This window comes from Coffea arabica, chromosome 3e, assembly GCF_036785885.1.
Source record: "Coffea arabica cultivar ET-39 chromosome 3e, Coffea Arabica ET-39 HiFi, whole genome shotgun sequence".
In the NCBI taxonomy this organism is placed as follows: domain Eukaryota; kingdom Viridiplantae; phylum Streptophyta; class Magnoliopsida; order Gentianales; family Rubiaceae; genus Coffea; species Coffea arabica.
This window is the reverse complement of record NC_092315.1, coordinates 16,364,191-16,368,576: the sequence shown is the minus strand read 5'-3', so window position 1 is coordinate 16,368,576 and position 4,386 is coordinate 16,364,191. Positions and strand designations below refer to the sequence as shown.

General features: G+C 35.3%; 1 pseudogene; it reads left to right on the top strand.

Moving 5' to 3' along the window:
• The first annotated feature begins 2,598 nt into the window (after nt 1-2,598).
• Nucleotides 2,599-3,653, top strand: LOC113735656 (probable disease resistance protein At5g43740; annotated as a pseudogene).
• Nucleotides 3,654-4,386: the final 733 nt, after the last annotated feature.

The window sequence follows — 4,386 nt, the reverse complement described above, 5'->3', positions numbered from 1 at the left end:
CCTAGAGTCCCTGCTACAGTACTTGGAATCGGATTTTAGTTACTTTAATTGGAAATTAGATTTATTTTTATTATTGCACAGGCATCGACAACCTGTCACCAATACACTTTCCGACATTCCTGGAATTTCCTTGACGAGGTTCTGCTATCATGAACCCTTAAAGTCATTGGTGGTCTGCTGTTAGTTCAACTTTTAGTCTTTTACCATATTCAAAAAAAAAAAAAAAAGAATTTTAGCATTCTTTCCTCAGTACTTAAGAATCATATTACATACTTTTGGCAGAGTCTCAGGGTTTTTAGCTTCTTCAAGTTTTCTTGTCAATAATGCAAACTTTTGTCTTCTAACAGAGTCTTGCTGTTCTCAGTTTTTTCAAGATAACTTGACCTGATTTTAAGGTACAATGATATCACACCTGATCTTGATTTTGTAAATTTTTGTGATTGTTTTTCAAATCATCATGTTATATTTAGCTTTCTAAGGCCCAAAATCTTGATCACTATTTTTTTCCCTTTTCTTTCAACACATGGAGTGCTCTCTCCAAAATCTTTACATGATTGACATTGTTTGGCAAAATTTCAAATATTATTGTAGTTGCAAAATTTTTATTATCAATTCTTTAGAGAAGATAAATGTTTGGACTAGCCTGACAAGGTCTAGAGCTTACCATGATGTTATATTTTATTATCCTGATTAATTGAGATGTACAGATCCCTAAAAGGAAAGACAAAATTTTTTAGTTTAAAAACGTCTTCAAGGGCAAAATGAAATAGAGTAATATTAATAGGAAAAATAGGGTAGTCAATTAAAAAAATTCGTTTGGCATATTAAGGAGATAATGGTCAAAAGCTTGAAACTCGAAAGTTCTTTTTTAGTAATATCTAATGTACATATATGTTTGTAAATTCATCGAGTAATAACAGGCTAGTAATAATAGGATCTTATGATTTCTTAGATCTAAATAGAAGATTGTAATTGGCCTGATTCTTAGCCAGAATGAGTTGTTCCAGACCACGATTTGACTAATACTGCCAAAATTGAATCCTGGTACATGACGAATTTATAAGAGTAAATTGATATTTCTCCGGATATTGTAGTAAATATCTTATTTTTGCCAATGGGAAGAATCATAGATGAGCTTAAAATTGCACAAATATTGCATTGACTGAAGAAGATTTTTCTTTTCCTACTTACCTGTTGTGTTTTGAACTTTATTAAGCAATGTGCAGACTAAGGGTGTGTTTGATAAAACTGAAGTCTAAAATTTGAAATTTGAAGTTTGAATCCATTAAATTATTGAATTGTTAAATATTACATCTAATATATTTGAGTGCATATTACATTCAGTGATAAGTGAATAGATTATCACTTAATTTTGGGAGCAATTTTTGTCTAGAAAATTCAGTGCCACTTAATTAATTCAGATGTTCAATTTTTTGTTATCAAACTGTCTGAATATGTTAAGATCAGAATCCATTAACTTTAAATGCTGAATTGGATTATTAAACATGGATTAATTTTTCAGACACTGACAATGTACACACTATCAGCGTTGGATAAATGACAGCTATATAAAATTTAAATTTGAAATTCAACTTTTGCACACATGTCATGAATCAAACAGTGATAGTATATACACTGTCAGTGTATATAAGATTTACTCATTAAACATAGCCTAAGTTTGATATATTCTAAATTCTATGAGGTCTTTTTTTTTTTTTTTTTTTGTCTGCAAAGATAGAGGCGGACATGAAGAGACTCAGAGAGAAATCGGAGGGGACTGAACCACCTACTGACCCAGACGAGTGCGCTCGTCCGATAGCCACTTGAAATGGCCTACCACATTTAGTGGCAAATGGTGGGAGGTCAGGGTTCACCTCCCACCTCACCAAGCCTTAAGGCTTTGGTGGTGGCCACTGAGCTAAGCTTAATGGTTAAATTCTATGAGGTCTTTAATTGGCCTTTTTGTGTCCTTTGGAGTTTTGCTATTTGTGGAATCATGAGACACAATGAGTGGTAAAGTAATTTGACATACACACAGGTTGACCTAAATTTTTTAATTAAAAAAATAAATTAAGATGTCATTTGCCTCAAATAAGAAAAGAAAAATTGTGTTAGTGAGAAGAAACACCTGTACCCAAAAAATACTACTATATACCGGAATGTTTCTGCTCAACAACATCATGTATCCTTTATGGACATTTCATTCAGCCAAGAAAGTTATCATATAATAGAGCTTGTATTTGATAAATAGTTGAATATGATAAAAAAGTCTTTTTCATCTTAATATTGATGATGCGCATATTCAAAAATAAATGCAAAAAAAAAAAAAATCCTAAGAATACTTGTATTAATTCCTTTGCACTATTGAAACGTTGATTAAAAGTTGAGGATACCATTATTATGTAGAATCCAACACTAAACGGCTGATTGTTTATTTTACTAACTGGGTTTATATTTGTTTTAAAATTTTCCATAGGAACATCACATCACAATACTTAACTATGCTGCCTTTATTGAACAACGTTATTGGTTGATAACTATACTTCTTAGAGATTCTCTTGTCACTTGATAGGTAAGGGAGTTCACTCGAAATTAGCAATGGAAGCACTTGGGAATTTGGCATTAGACAGAGGAAGGAGGTATGTCAATTTGGATGATAATCTATGGTCAGTTGAAACAAAGTTGCGAAGATTAGTCGGCAGAAAATCTGACCTCGAGTTGCAAGTGACAGATGAAGAAAGATCAGGTACTAAGAAAAGGAAAAGGGAGGTTGAGGTTTGGTTTGAGGAGGTAGCAACAATAGAAAATGAATTCGGTGCATTGAAAAGGAGCATACAAGAGGGTGGATTTATAGAAAATGCAATTAGCAGTGGGGATAGAGTGGCGAAAATGGATGCAACTGTAGAAGAACTTATTGAGCAAAGTAAGCATTTTGATGGGCTTTTGCTTGAGGCTTTTGAGAGCAGAGGTGAGCCACGAGTGAAAACAAAATTATTTACAGAAAAGTTTGACAGAGGTTTGAAAGCAATCTGGGCATGGTTGGTCATTGATAGCATCTCAAGCATTGGGATTTACGGAATGGGAGGTGTGGGTAAGACTACATTGGCAAAACACATCCATAATCATCTCCTTGAGAGAACTCAATTCAAGGTTTATTGGATGACTGTCTCTCAAGAATTTAGCATCAAAGGCTGCAAGATGACACTGCTAAACGCCTAAGGCTTGATCTGTCACACGAGGATGATGAGGATAGCAGGGCTGCCCATTTGTCCACGGAATTTGTGAAGCGGTCTGTCCTCATACTCGATAATGTTTGGCAAGAATTTTCTTTCGAAAAGATTGGAATTCCTCTTGGTGCAAACAAATGTAGAGTGATCTTGACTACTCGGTCACTACAATTATGCAACAGGATTAGCTGTCAAAGGGTATTTGAAGCTAAAACTTTGGCTACGAATGAAGCTTGGGAGTTGTTCAATCATACACTTGACCCTAAGACAGTGCTTCATGGAGATGTGGAAGATATTGCCAAGTCCATTGTGAAAAGGTGTGCTGGTTTGCCTTTTGGTATTATCACAGTGGCTGGAAGCTTGAGAGATGTGAGGGACATCTGTGAATGGAGAAATGCATTGGAACAATTGAAAAATGCTCAGTAGGGCATGATGAGATGGAACAAGATGTGTTTCCCATCCTGGAATGGAGTTTCAATCGCTTGAATGAATGTCAAAGGAATTGCTTCCTGTGTTGCTCTCTTTATCCGGAAGATTGTAAAATAAAAAGAAAGGAACTAATAAGACCTCTTTATTCGGGCAAAACTGATGGACAAACAGAACTCAAGGTCAAGATCAGAAGCATTTGATCAGGGTCACACGATATTAAACAAACTGATAAAAGTTTGCTTGCTAAAAAAACTGCAGATTTCACAGGAGATGACTGTGTGAAGATGCATGATTTGGTCAGAGATATGGCATTAAGGATCACAAATGGAAACTCCAAACTAACGATGAGTGAAGATGTACCACGGTTCTTGGTGAAAAGCATAGGCTGGCGAGATTTAAATATATTAACACGAGAACAAGAAGAGTGGACAGAAGATCTCCGTGTAGTTTCCTTTATATCAAGTCTGAGTGCAAAAATAGGAGTTCCACCGGACTGGTCACCAAATTGTCCTAAGCTTGCAACCTTGCTTCTTCGTCATTTTTCCATAAAAGGAATTCCAGATTCATTCTTTTGGCACATGTGTGGACTCAAAGTTCTGAATCGAAAACAATGCATAGGTATAACAGAGTTGCCTAATTCTATTTCAGAGTTGGTGAATCTCACTGCTTTGATTTTGGGAGGTTGTGCAGGCCTCATTTCTGTGCCACCACTAGGAAAGCTCAAGCGATT